Genomic DNA, 15,783 nt, shown 5'->3' on the forward strand with positions numbered 1-15,783 from the left:
GCCAAAGCGGTAAGGAAGCAGTATAGTTGTGATGAATTATAATAATTCACTCGGTAGTTTGCGCCTGGAAAGCAAGAAGTGCTGAAATATGCAGTTGGGGCTTGTCCCAGCAGTCATATTTTGAGATAGCAATGACTGATAGACAAAAATGTGGTCGATCATGCTTTATCGCAGTAAGCGCTCCACCACAGCAAAGCTAAAGGCCGAACAAGCTGCCGCAACGAAGTAAAAGCAAAATTCATATATTGGCGACAGCTTCTCTTCGTTTTGAAAGTGTTATGTTTTCCAAGCATTTGAATTATTAAACATGCGAGTGAAACTGAAGCTTGTTTCAACAGTAAAAACTCACCACAACCGAACCTCGTTACAACGAAACGGTTTATAAAGAAATACTGGCTATAACGAAGGAATGATGATTCTCCTTGTAAACTCAACATGCATGGGCTATAAGGAAGCTACAGTTATAACGAAGTAATCACGGGGCACGTTCATTTCGTTGTAAAGAGGTTCAACTGAACTGCCAAACACGCTCGTCGAGAACACGCGAAGAAACGGCCTCGAGTTCTATATTACATATATATCACCGTCTCTAATAAAATGAACTGCTCACGTATTTAATGAGGGATGGCTCATTAGTACCTCGAAACATGACGGCAAATTTACCCATGTCAACGCACCTGTCGCATGATTTTAATTGGAAGCTCGTTCACGTTGATCCCAGCGTTCTATTTTATAACAGGTTCAGTTTCGCTTTGGGCGCTGCTTTGTGACAACAAGGTTCACGTGTAAGGGTAGTAGCTTGGTTTGGTTTCGTTTATGGGGTTTAACGTCCCAAAGCGACTAAGGCTCTGAGAGACGCCGTAGTGGAGGGCTCCGGAAATTTCGACCACCTGGGGTTCGTTAACGTGCACTGACATCGCACAGTACACGGGCCTCTAGAATTTCTCCATCGAAATTTAGCCGCCACGGCCGGGATCGAACCCGCGTCTTTCGGGTCAGCAGCCGAGCTCCATAACCACTGAGCCACGACGGCAGGGCACGCGGCCAACCATAGGCTCCCGTTAAGGTATATTGCGGGAGCCTGGCGGGTTCAAAAGGATTAACCGTGGATTAACGTGATTAACCGCAACGTCATGACTATCTATCGACGCCATTGACAAGACGGGCCTTTTTTGAGGAGCATGTTCAGCTGCGTTCTTGAGTTAATAAAAAAACAAGGGGCACTTTGGCTGTCTAAAGTGCATAGAGGCGGAAGCGTTTTCCGCACCACCTTCGCTGTTTCTGTGGCACTGGTGGCGTCACATATATTTGAGTACTAATTACTAAGTGATGGCAAATCACTAATTAATTTTTAATTACTGATTAATGCCTGAATACTAATTAACTGCTAATTAATGACGCTTCAGCTTCGCCTTTAGGAGTGGAACGCGACAGCGCGTTGTAGCGCTGCCAGGGAGTCCACGGAACGCCACCACCCGTTCGGCGCGATGCCTTGCCCTTTGAACGCAACACTTTTTGAGGAAAGGAAATGGCGCAGTAATTCTCTGTCATCTCGGTGGACACCTGAACCGCACCGTAGAGGAATGGAGGTGGGAGTGAAAGAAGATAGATAAAGAGGAGCCGTAATGAAGAAAATGAAAATTGTATTTGAGGAAAGGAAATTACGCAGTAACTGTCTCACATATCTCGGTGGACACCCGTCAAAATTCAGGGAGGCACTTTTTTGACCTAAAGTGTGGTCATTGATGTGTGGTTAAGATGTTAAGCTTCGCCCCTAAGAGTGGAACGCGACAGCGTCTTGCAACGCTGCCAAGGAGTCCACAGAACGCCATCGCCCATTCGGTTCTACGCCTCGCTCGTCGGTAAATTGGGTTTTTTTTTTTTCATCGAGCTGGCATGGCGGAGTTTGCAGTTGTCGCCCACGCTGTAGGAACGTCTGCGGGTTGTGTCATCTTTGTAAAGAATGTACCGGGACTTGAGGTTCAGGCATATACGGCGTGTCCTTCGGGTCGATTTGTTTTGGTTGACCTCCTGTACGACAAAACATATTGGCGCATCATTTGTGTGTACGCCCCAAATGCGGTGGATGAGAGGACAGCGTTTTTTCAACGCGTACAAAAGCACTTCAGTTGTGAGAAATGCCTGATCGTAATGGGTGACTTCAATTGCGTCCTGAGGGGCTGTGACAAAACCAGTGCAAGGGCATTTAGGGACAGAAGCACTGAAGTACTCTCAGAAATTATAGACACGTGCAACCTCGATGATGTGGCCGAATGTTTAGAAGGCGAGCGTTGTGTGAGACTCACCCATTTTCAACGGTCAAGCCATGCACGGCTAGATCGCATTTATGTGTCACCGAACGTTATTTCAAAATGCAGTAGCTACAATGTAGTACCGGTATCATTTTCGGATCATTGTTTAGTGAAGTGTGGGATAGGGACAAAGAAACGAGGAAATCAGTTTTTTTGGGAGATGTGGAAATTAAATAATAAGCTCATTACAGACGACATCTTTAGCAGGAAAGTAAACGAAGAAATCAGTAAATTAAAGCCGAGCGGGGAACTGAAAGTATGGCAGCAGTGGGAACTTTGCAAACAACAAATAAAAATAGCAGCAATCGAAAGGTCAAGTTGCATACGACAAGAGGAGAAGCGTGAGGAGGACAATTTAAGATCTTTACTAGCTAGACTTCTCGAAAGAGAAAGCGAAGAGCCTGGCAAATGGATGGATGACATTAGGAAAATAAAAAATAAGATTGAACTCTTTGACGAAGAACGCTATCGTGGCGCATTGGTGCGGGCTAGGGCGCAAGATATAGCTGATGGGGAGACACCTTCAAAACGAGCGCTAGGAATGGAAAAAACTCATGCTCAACGAAACCACATTGAACAGATTGAATGGGGCGGGGCGTTATCTGGAGAAAGCGGGCATATCCAGCAGGCATTTCTTGAATATTATCAGGCGCTGTTAGCAAAGCAAGAAGTGGATGTGAGCGCATTCAAGGAAAAGTTTCTTGGCGCTTTGCCGCGATTAGATGACGAACAGAAAGAAAGGCTGCAGCTGTCGATAACTGCGTCGGAGGTCGAGCAAGCGATAGAAAATTTGAACCTGGGAAAATCTCCTGGACCTGATGGGTTAAGCGCCGCTTTTTACAAAGCATATAAACGCGAAATAGTGCCAGTACTGACAGCAGTTTTTAACGAAGCCTAAAAGAAAATGAATTGCCCCCGTGTTATGGTAAATCCCATACAGTGCTAATCCCTAAATCCGATGACGCAGAAAAGTTAAAGCAGGTCACAGCATATCGTCCTATCGCCCTCACAAACGTGGATTATAAAGTTTTCATGAAGATTTTAGCCTGTAGACTACAGTCAGTAATTCAGGATATAGTCGGTCCCCACCAGACGTGTGGGATCAAGGGACGCTCTATTGTTTCCAATATTCATAAAGCGAGGTGTGTGCTGGAATGTTGTGATTACACAAATAGCTGTGTAGCCATCCTTCAGCTAGATCTTGAGAAGGCATTCGATTGTGTTTCGCACGATATCCTGTTCTGCATACTCGACCATGTGAATTTAGGGTCCATTATTTGTGAGGGAGTGGCCTTGGCGTACCGGAGCTGCACGACAAGATTAATTGTAAATAAGAGTTTGGGGGCCCCCATTAGCCTGCAGCGTTCGGTGCGCCAGGGTTGTCCCCTCAGCCCTCTTCTATTCTGCATTTACATTGAAGCGTTGTGTTTGAATATCATGGAAAGTGAAAAAATTCGAGGATTCCAGCTACAGGCAGCAGAAGTTAAGCTGCTGGCTTATGCGGATGATGTCGCGGTGTTCACAGTGAACCGGGAAGGTATAACCGAGGCCGTGGCATGCGTAAAAGAATTCACCAAGATCACCGGTAGTAAAGTGAATTGGTCAAAGTCCCTGGGGCTTTGGCACGGAGATTGGCCAACGAAGCCCGGCAATTTTGCAAACGCGTCCTGGGTGACGACCCCAGTAGAGTACTTCGGCGTTCCACTGGACGGTTATCGCGATAGCGATTCGTACTGGAAAGCACAGACGCAAGCCACGCGTGAAAAGGTGGAAAGGTGGAAAGGGCGACACCTTTCAATTTTCGCAAGGGCCACAGTGTGCAGTCTGTTTTTTATGTCTAGGCTGTGGTACGTGATGCAAGTGTTGCATTGTGCAAGGATGAACGTACAGAGACTGCACCGGATCTTTGCCGTTTTTGTGTGGGCTGCGGACTGGGAACGCTGTAGCCGGACCAATTTGTTTAGGCGGGTGAAGGATGGCGGCCTGAGTCTGGGACACTTATTTCTGCGGCAGATTGTAAGCAGATTTTGTTTTGTGCGCGATGTAAGCGATCCGTTTTTGCGCACTGTGTGCCAATTAAGGCTCGGAAATGCACTGCCGGACTTTGTTGTCACAAGCGAAAGTTTCTCGGGACGTATTTTTGGTTACTTTAGAGAGGTTGTCGGGAGTGTTCGATTCCTGTCTGTTCGATTTTCGTATGAATATTTATCTTCTGTTAGCAGGAAGAAGTTGTATAAAGATTTGTGCGATGTAGTTCTTCCACAACCTATGTACAGGGCCTTATACAATGGAGGCCAGGGACGCGACGTACTTAAGCGTGTGAAGGCGATGCAGGTGCCGCCAAGTGCAAAAACTTTTTTCTTTAAATTACATACCGGAACACTACCAGTAAAGGAATTCTTGGAAAGGAAGCAGTTATTTCTGCCTTGGGGATCACATTGTTTAATTTGTAAACAACCAGAAACAATAGACCACGTTTTTTTGCACTGTTGGGAGGGGGTATACTTTTGGGACATTTTGCAACGGACTTTAAAAAAGGACTTTCCGCTCGACGCTCATGGTATTCGGTACTTGCCTGTAGAGAGTGAGGATGGGACACCATTCGACCTCATTATGCTAATGGGCCTCCATTGTATTTGGCGCTCCAGAATGGCAGGATATCATTGCGATCCTGATGCACGGCCAGCACGGATCTATTTTCGGGAGTGCATGCATAAGTATATTGAAGTTCAGAAACTTGCTCCTGAAGCTCCCGAGTGGCTCGAAAGAGTCGAGCCTTTGGTGACGCTTAAGGAGTTTTAATATGATGAAGCCACGCACCCCCGGGCGGATAGTGTTGTTAATTATTGCTCATTGCGCTCTGTAAGTGTATTTGTGTACTGTGGTTCTTGCCGAAGTCAGGCAATAAATAAAAAAAAAAAAAGCTGGCATGGCGGAGTGGATAGCGTGCTCGTCTCGCACGCCGAAGACCGGGGTTCGATTCCTGATCTCGACCAATTTCTTAATCGCTTTTATTTATTTATATGGCCTGACTAGTAAAGCTAATTAGGCTAATTGGGTAATTAAGCAGTTAACTAAGCTCAGTCCCACTTACTTGGAGCATCACTATACGATCCCTTCAATTGGTTGTATGGTTACTAGCCAAAGTGCAATTGGCCCACGTTTGAAATTCGCGCACTGTGACGTCAAGACCGTTTCCATCAATTGAAAAGCGTGACATTTTCTGTCGACAACTGCTGCTTACAACGATGAGACATTAAAGGCTTCCGCCTTAATAAAAGGAACTGCTCACGTATTTAGTGAGGGATGGCTAATTAGTACCTCGAAACATGACGGCAAATTACCCATGTCAAGGCACCTGTCGCATGATTTTAATTGGAAGCTCGTTCACGTTGATCCCAGCGTTCTATTTTATAACAGGTTCAGTTTCCCTTTGGGCGCTGCTTTGTGCCAACAAGGTTCACGTGTAAGGGTAGTAGCTTGGCTTGGTTTGGTTTATGGGTTTAACGTCCCAAAGCGACTAAGGCTCTGAGAGACGCCGTAGTGGAGGGCTCCGGAAATTTCGACCACCTGGGGTTCTTTAACGTGCACTGACATCGCACAGTACACGGACCTCTAGAATTTCTCCTCCAAAGAAATTCTAGCCGCTGCGGCCGGGATCGAACCCGCGTCTTTTGGGTCAGCAGCCGAGCACCATAACCGCTGAGCCACCGCGGCGGCGTAAGGGTAGTAGCCTCACTAACCTGCATGTAGTGGTCCATGATCGAAACAGCCCGAAAGAGCGTCTGGGGCATGAAGTTCATCGCGCCGTGGAGCTTTATAAGCTCTTCAACACATCGGGAACGTAACCCGGGTTTCACCGCATCTTGCAGGGCCATGAAAAAAGGTTGGACGCGCCGTTTCTCCTGGAGTGAAGCGGCATGATAAAGAATGGATTCAAGCACAAACTGATAGCATCGATTTTTCAGTTCACAATGGCAGAACTTGAGAGCACAAGTAATCCTTAAGTTGGTTCCAGTTTTATAGGGGTTCAGGGTTAAAGGGGATTTAACAAAGCTTTAAAGCTAAAAAAGTTCTTGCGCAGGTGCAAACGGCGCGTGGCGCGCAGTGCTGATGCAGATGACGTGTGTAAGGCTGGTTTTGATAAGACAGCGCAGTGTTTGATAAGGAGGCATTGCAGGCGGCCCAAAAGCTTTCGATGCTTATCTTCAAACACGAAGTGCTCTGGGGCTAAATCATAGTGTTGCCAGAACAAAAAAAAAGCATGACGAAACCGTGCATAAAGGCGTTATTTTCGGTAAACATGACATTCGTTATCAAGTAAGCCTGCCCTATGAGTCTAGCCGGCCTTAGTATTTCAGTTTAGTCTTCTTTTAAGATAACCTATCAGCTAACTTTTTCCGGTGCACCACCATCATGAAACAAGGGCATTCAGACAAGAAAGGGTTGACTTTACACTGGAGTGCAGAGCACTAATGCCGATAGCATTAATATGACGCAGTTATACAAATCGCACTAAGGCGGTACCACAGGAGAATTTTTCTCCCTGTGTTTTTTACAGTGCGTGGCTCTTGTGCTCACAACGCCGCGTTAAGAAGCGCCTGTTTGAAAGCAAGGCATGGTGCTTACCTCTTTTGCGAACACGTAGTCGTAGTAATCCCTTCTATATTCCGAGCAGTAATCAATCTCGCCGCGATCGTCAGCACCACTGTAAGAATCAATGTTCGGCACCCTAAGTGGCGGTGGGGCGGTCCAGTACGTCCATTTCCGAGGCGGAGAATTCTGATTAGAGGCTGCGTTCGGAAACAGCGCTCGCACACCGGCTCCCAAATGTGCTGAAGACGACTGCCAGACGAGATAAGAACAGAAACGGCAATGCATTGGGAATTAGTAACCTGACCGGCGTTACAATCTCCTCACTGCTGTCGAATGAAGGCGCATTCAGCTAACCTGATTACTTTTACTGATGCTCATTCAAACGTGCTGAATTCCTACTCATATTTGAATCGCAAGATTCCTTCAGCTAAAACATTTGTATGAGGAGTAGAACAGTAAAAATTGCCGCATAAGCACAAACTTAATAAAATCTTTATTTCCACCATGTGCTATAGATGGAGGGCTACGGGGGGAAAAAAACGTCTAGACAGTACCAAAGAATTAACACGCGATAAACAAATCAAGAAACTTGATCAAAGCAGAACAAAAGAAAAAGACTTTAGTCAGACAAAACAAACACCAGAATAAATGAAATGAGTGTAGCCAATCGGCAAACATGTGTCTACGTTTAGCAGTGTGACAACTAAATAAAGAGAAATTTAGTGACTGATAATAGTTTAAAAGCGATGGCAGAGAATACCACAAACTCTCCATACCAGAATTCAAGCGTGCTACAGCAACCTTCCAGTTTTCTTCACGTTTAGTAGCATAACATTTCTCATTACTTGCTAAATGTGCCAAGGCATCTAGACCATGAAAATTTTTTCTTTCCAAATTTAAACCGAGCACTGAAACGGCAGCGGTATAGCTTGTGAGCTGTAATAACATGAGCACTGAAAACAATCTGCAGTGGTTGCATTATAACCAGCATTGTACACGTGGCGTAGATATTGTTTTTGCATATGGAATATTTTGTGCGTGTTAGAGAATGCAGTTGTGCTCCAGACAAGTTGGGAGAAGTCGACTTGTGAATAGACGCCCAGATTCTGTGAACCACAAACCAGGCATGGAGCCAGGAATTTTTTCGGGAGGGACCCAGCAGTGAAGGAGTGCCGACAGCTGGCTGAGCGCTGCCAAAACAACAGGGGGGGAGGGGGGTGTTGAACCTGATTTGAGGGTGGGGGCGGGCCCATTCTAACCTCCCTTCCTGGATACGTGCCAGCCATAGGGGAGAGTGGTTATAATCGACGCCGGCAATGAAAACTGACCGCTGAGTTTTTTTTTTCTGCGGTGAAATCGCGAAAAGATTAAGAATGATTCAAATCACGTGGTGCTACAATAAGCTCGTTATCGCTCGAACACATTGGAAGATTGTGCTACTGCAGAGTTCTGCGAGAGTGAGACGATGTTGAAGTGCAAAACATAAGCCGGTTTCGAAGTTCGACTTCGGCATATCCTCAAAAACTTGCATAAGAGGGACACCAAAAGAGACTGGTAACGTTATTCGAAGCAATCATTCAGGCCCTGACCAAACAGACGGCAAGGTTTGATATAAATTGAAGAAGTGTAGCTTGTTAGGCCAGTTGGTTCATGGTAACTAGAAAACCAGATATGAAGGGCGAAAACAGTGAAAGAAATTATCAGTAAGACAGACAGTAACTGCCTCAGTCCATTGTTTGTTTTATTTATTTTATACTGCAGATCATGTTACAGATCATGTTTCTTTTGCTTTGTAATTAATGTGCTTATGTTATGTTGTTTCCGCCGCAGCCAAGGGGGGCGCGGCCCCGTCAGGCATGTCTATTGCCTTTTGTCGCGTCTCCCAAGGCATTTCTGTAACGGAATGTCTTGAGTAAAGAAAGAAAGAAAGAAAAGATTCAAGGAGAATAAATACATATGTAGATATTACAGATCCAAGACAACAAGTAAAAAGAACAACTAAAAAGCATGCAGAATGACAGTGCGGTGACAGTTATCGTGTCGGTGAATTCCACTCGCTTATGGTACGCGGGAAAAACGAAAAGTTAAATGTGTCAGTTCTAGCAAAGTACGGGGTACGTGAACCGGGATGATGGTGGCGTGTGGTGAGCGTAGCTAAAAATGATAAGTACAGGGTGCATGATCAAGCGTGGGAAGGAAAGAAAGGGGAAAGAAGTATTCGTTGTAGTGGAGAGCTCTGAACATTTCCGGTCCCCTCGGGTTCGTTAACGCGCGCTGATGTCACATTGCTTTTAGCTCACTCAAAATACTCCCGCATGCAAACTGTTCTACAGTTCTCCGTAGGGCTAGCGGTGTCAAATAGCGAGAGCAAATGAAATAATGAAAACCAGACCAAGAAAGAAGTAACCGAGTGGCGCAGATGAAGTTGGAATACTGATATAGTGCGCGCAGGCGGGAAAATTTATCGTTGCGAGACCAGACCTGTGCTTTGAGGGAAGATGAAAGGAAAGCCTGAGTCGTAGTGGCGAGCTACACCACAGCACATGTTGGAGTTGCGGTGACGCTTGGGGAAATTCATCACCGGGAACGCCACACTAAGGCGAGAGATAGGATCTTTTTGACGGTGAACGCACGAGAGAAGGCGCTAGGCGTAAATGCCTTCATTTTGCATCACTGCGACGGACATTAGTAATTGCAAAAATAGTGCTAATTAGCTAGCGAATTATTTGAATTGCCTTGTAATTAACGAAGTTTGGCCACGGAGGAGACAACGATGCATCAGTTTTTAAAGCGAAAAAAACTTCTGAAGCCGTACAGCGCGGAAAAATCTCGTGCTTTTTCCGCACTAAACCGAAACTGAGCGCTCGAAGAGCGCCAAAAGTCTAGTGCAAATGTCACATCCGCTGGTGACGTGTTGCAGTGACTGCTGCGGACAGTTCGGAGTCGGCGTGCTATTTTCCCTGGCTAGCAAGCCTCGACGCTAATCTTAGACCGGTGTTATCTTTGGCTTCTTCGCTCGGCTTTAGAAGAAGGCTACTCGTCGCTAATCACGCGGCCGTCGATTTCGAGAACCCTGATATGCACTGGCCTTGCTCTCTGCTTGTGCAGTTATAACCGCGAGCTCTTTTTTTCTTCCTTTCACATCACGCTAGCTTCGTTAAAGGAATAAAGTCACACCTCTATGAGTGTGCAGATTTATGTTTAGCGGTTCTCAACATGCATTGCGTAATTTCAGTTCAGCGTATCTCTTAACTGAATCAGCAGGACAGCTAAAGTAAACGAAAATGACTGTGACTGAAAACTTTGTTGTGGCCCGACGTTCCTTGCTACCTGATGACCCATGATTTGGAAATTTTGACTACAGGTGTTTAGCAGTTCCGAGTGCTAGAACAAACATGACTGAACAAAATTTGTATATTTAAATGTTTCAGTTGGTTGCAGCCAGATTCAGGCGTTCCCCCACGAAACGGATATCATTTGGGACTAGCAATTTTTACATGACGTGCTCGAACTACTTTCCCTCTACTGAGATGCAGAAAAGGCGGCGATCTTTCATAGCGTTCACAGCAGATATATATAAAAATAACATGTCTGACACTGCGACGTTAAAGGTTTGGTTGGTTGGTTTATGGGGTTTAACGTCCCAAAGCAACTAAGGCTATGAGAGACGCTGTAGTGAAGGGCTCCGGAAATTTCGACCACCTGGGGTTCTTTAACGTGCACTGACATCGCACAGTACACGGGCCTCTAGAATTTCTCCTCCAAAGAAATTCTGCCGCCGCAGCCGGGATCGAACCCGCGCCTTTTGGGTCAGCAGCCGAGCACCATAACCACTGAGCCACCGCGGCGGCCGTTAAAGATTTGGTTTTACTTTGGTGAAACTTCCGCACATTTAAGTAATCCGAGACCCTGACACCACTAAGGCCATGTTTCCCGGGCACCACCAAAACGAGCACCTCAAAGGCAAACATCAACGCTTTTTTTTATTTCATCTATTACAAGTACCTACAGCACCCGATGGGGATTATTAGGCCTCATTCTCACAGTCGACCTCCTGTACGGCACGGCGACGACGGAAACCGCGGCCACAACGGAGTTATGTTCGAATCGAAATAGGCGCCGGACACCGGCAAACCAGTTTGGGTAGGCACTCACTGCTCCCACGTGACTACGTCAGTGCCTTTTTTTCTCTCCCGCATGAAAAAAATAAAAAAACAGCGGCGCGGACGGCAGCGGGCTCCGAAGAGCGATCTGGTGAAAGTCGTCTGTCGACTCCTTGGCTTTGGTTTGTTTGCCTCTTATCGTGGAAAAAACGACGTGATCTCGCGAGCGAAAACATCGCGCGTACGGCGCGTACTAGTGGATACGAATATAGCAAGGTAGTGTTAAAACGGTACAGAAATGCGCAATGCACTCAAATTATTCTGGCGAGTCAGCGAAATTGAAGATATCTAGGGAGATAATGAAGTTTTGTCAATAGAGGAATGGTTCCCCGGAACTTGTGAAATTGGTCTTCATAATAAGTGGTCTGCTTGGCCGATTGGTTGCGCCTTTCTTGTAATGTGCAAACACAAAACTCAGTCAGAGACTCGTTTGGCTGGAACACCGCGTGCTTTGCCAACTGAAATAAAACCGTGATCCGCTCTCTGTTCCTTGGCAGCGGGCGCTTTTCGGGGTGCAAGACGTGTGGATCTCACGACGGAGAAAAAAAAAAGCTTTCTTCGTGCCCGCGCACCCGCGCAACGCCGCCGAAGCCGCGACGCAAAACCTTTCGGCCGTCGTCTAGGCGGGTAGCGCTCTGGCTACCCTCTTTCTGTTGGACCATGGCCGGGCAAGAGGGGTGACGCGCGTGCTCTTCCTTACGGCCTGCGCGCCCGGCGAGGGAACAATAGGGTGGATTCTTGACGGCTCGTTGCTCCTCTCGCCGCGTGGGGCGCTGCGACCCAACCCTACCTAGGGTGCCTCGATGCGCGCGCGCCCTCTCTAGGGATTGTCTCGAGAACCTCTTTTCGGTGGTTCGACTGAGAAAACCTGTGCCCAGTGCGTATGACGTGAAATGCGCTCTGAGGCTTGTGAGCGTGGCACAGTTTTTATTTACCCCACGGGCGACGAGCTACGATCTCGATGACCGCGAATATCTGGTAGACCTTCTCTCCCAGGCAAAGAAAGAAAGGGCAGAAGTGGAAGCTGATGAGATAAATGACTCAGAAATTCTGTTCATTGAAGAACTGTCCACAAGAGAGTGCAGCATTCTGCACTACATAGGCGGCTTCATTTCGAAAGGAATCTTGCCGTCTGTCAGCTGCCAGCAATGCAAGGATGCCCTACTGGGATGTGCTAGTGATAAACATGCGCCTCTGACTGCTCTGAAGGAATATGTTTCAGAAGGTGACAACCTAATTTATCCCAGTAATGACGTGCTGCACACGCTCAAAATCTACGAGGAGCGCTTTGTTTGAATAAACTCAGTGCACAGGCAAACTAGTGACAATGAAGTCACCTCTCCACTCACTTACAGCATACCTAGGAAAGGTCTGCTGCATGCAAGCATAACCGACCGCGCTTGAAGCTCTGCGCAAGCCATGACGGAGAAATCCGGAAAACGCTGACCGACGGGTACGCAAGACTGAGACTGCGCATCTTCCTCCGACACCTTCAGAAAGCTCGTCTCAACGGTCACGCAAGCAAGACGTGTGCAGGAGTTAATTTACCCTAAGCTGCTATCCACACTGATGTACACCCATGCTGCTAGCATTAGCAGAGTTACTATTTTTACAACTAATAAGTGTCCTAAATTGCATTGTTTGTTTTGCATTGACTCCAGGTTTTGAAGACAAGAATGATTGTGCATACATGCCTTCAAAGCACCCTGAAATATTGTTTTTCATGGCAAATAAACATTGTTCATGGTTATAAACGCTATTAATGATTGTTTGGTTTCAACTAACAAAACAAAATATATTGTGTTTCGACCAAAAAATAAATGTATGTCAGACATTCTTCTGCGCTTCGGCAATGAGCAAATTGAACGCGTTGCATCACATAAATTTCTAGGTGTAATCTTTCAGGAACACCTAAACTGGTCTGCACATGTCGTAAAAGTTCGAACAGATATATGAAGAACGATTGGGCTCACCTATAAACTAAAGGATTTGCTACCGCCATGGTTAAAAAAGCAATTGTATTATGCTCTAACACACTCCCGTCTGCACTACTGTCTTCTTGTATGGGGTACGACCACAAAAACAAATTTAGAGAACCTACATGTACTACAAAAACATTTTCTGCGCCAAACAGAAAATGTCCCACGCCGAACTCATTCAGCACCGTTATTCCAAAAGCACCGAATCCTGACTATCACAAACATCCTATGTAAAAAACCAGCACTAGCTATATACACTCAAATCAAACAGAATGCATCATCGTTCACTGAGAAATATCTTCATAAAGAACACATGTACAATCTCCGGCATACCATTTATAACAGAGACAGGATTCGCACAAACTACGGAACACAAAAGTTAACATATCAGATTCCTGACTTCTTGAATAAGCACGCCATTGTTATGAATATCATTACTGACAGTTCTTCAGCTCTAGCCTTTAAAAGACACATTAACACATTTTTTTAGCATACAATTTTGACTATTTCCTTTTTTTTCTGGGTTCCAAGTAGACACCAGATGGTTTTTGTTGTGAATGTTTTATTGTTCCCGCTTGTTTATTTTCTGTGCCTATTACTACATGCGATTTATTTTGGCTGTTTATTTCCTCGCAGTATGACTTAGCCCTGTATGCTATGCTGTATTAATGTGTTCCTTTTATGCTGATCGAAACTTTGTTTAACGATCTGACTGTACCTGCTGTTGAGTGATGTGTTTGGGAAGGGGGCCGACACTGAGTCAGCCATTAATTTGCCTTTATGTCTGCCTCCTAGGCACCTATTACTGCTGCCTGAATAAAATGACTTTGACTTTGTCTTTAAAACACTGTCTTCAGTGTGCGTTGAATTATACTAATGCAGTCGACTCTAATTTGTTTGACCTATCAATGAAACCAAAATTTCATTTCCATTCGAGTATAAGCGGATGTATTTTCACTGCGACTAATAACCTTCCTCATAATTTGACCAAAATACAGTGGTCCCGCCAAATTCAAATGGCCGACTACACGCGTATAAAGATACCTGGAGATATCTGGGGTTTTCAGTGCACAATGCATGCATGCGCGGCCCAGGTACTGCGATATTTGGTTCATGTACGTGTGGCGAAGCGCTGGCTTTTATTTCTTAGGACAAGGTACGTAAAGCACATTAATCTTTTTTCTTCTACAAAAAAAACTCTCATTCTAGTATTGAGGTTGACAATAAATGTGAATCAGGCAATAGACGATATGCGAAATGCGCAGCGCCATCTCTCGGCGCTCCGAGAACGAAGTCCTCCATGTTGGTACGGTACAGAAAACGAAACCGCTGCCCAGCGTTGGGTTAAAACGGCTGCGCTTCGTTTGAAAAGTGAAATGCCGATGCAGTGTTGCGCTACCCTCTCCACTGTGAAAAGGCACTACAATGCGTGCCAGAACTAGGTGCGTTCCAGCTTTTCGCTTTTCTATTTTTTTACTCCGTCCCAACGTTTTAGTAACACAAAACGCCATGCGAGGTATCATGTGTCAGGACGCGGATCAGTGCGCAGCTTTCGCTTTCTGCGCTGATTTTTGACAAATCTCTCGAGGTGATTTGCGTTTAAATTAAGATAAGGACCACAGCCTTTGTTGTCTCTGATCAAAATTAGAAGCCGATTTCGTGCATTTATCAACTCTGCGGTCGGGCGTGAATACATATAGACGCATACTTGAACAACGTAATAGAGAAGATAATTTTTTTGAGCGGGCCAATCGCTTGTGCCGTGGCGAAATAAGTTCACTCGAAGAACCATATGCGGATTACTGCTTAGTTTGCTACGTGCTCAGTTAAGTTTTTCCCGTGTTGAATTAGTTTTAGAAGGGCGAGCAAACTCTCTGGACCATACGCATACGTTATGCGCGTTAAGGATTCTTTGTGAAGCAATACACCCTACGTATAAAAACTGAGGTGCGAATGCCTTATTTCTTGAGGATTCCTATACCTTCGATATCTGCGGCGACGAAAATCTAAAAAAAAGAAGCTAATAATGTGACTACTTTATTATGAAGGAGGGACGCATGTCTAAGCTAGAAAGTACGTGCAACAGTGGTCTGAAAACGCTTCAGGCCATCAGATTTTATTATCGTTGTGGCAAGCTCCAACAGCTTGCTTCGCAACAAAGCCATTTGTCCAAGTTTGGGACTAAGCTAATTAAGTTTCGGAAGCAACCGAACATGCTAATTGCGGCTCTGCACACACAGCTTGACCAGCGTATCGAGTCCGTGCATGCACCTACAGCTGTAGCATCTTTCTCTAATCAAGCCGCCGCGGTGGCTCAGTGCTTATCTGAAAAAAAATCTGCGTCTTTGCTTACAATATTTTGAATTATATGTGCATGCCTACTTCCCTCTTGTTAATGTCGACTGACTGAGTCTTAAGCAGGACGCGGTTGCAACGAATTGTGGTGAAAATCAACCGACGCCGGGCTCTGAAACGGTGACGTTAAAAACCGCGGATGCGCATTGCACATTACAGTAAAGGAATCGAATTACGCAGCTGGTCGAGGGTCTTCTGTGATTATACTTCAATGCACGAAGCTCCTGGCGTCGGCGCGTACGAAAGTTCCCACTGTCACATAAGTTTGTCAACACACGTGCGCACTCACCGCAAAATAACCGCTCGCTACCCTACCAGATGAATTCGCGTCCACCTGGGAATAAAATAGCCATGATAATGCGTGATGATGAAACTGGT

Source organism: Amblyomma mixtum, chromosome 3 (assembly GCF_055824585.1).
Source record: "Amblyomma mixtum isolate Tamu chromosome 3, ASM5582458v1, whole genome shotgun sequence".
In the NCBI taxonomy this organism is placed as follows: domain Eukaryota; kingdom Metazoa; phylum Arthropoda; class Arachnida; order Ixodida; family Ixodidae; genus Amblyomma; species Amblyomma mixtum.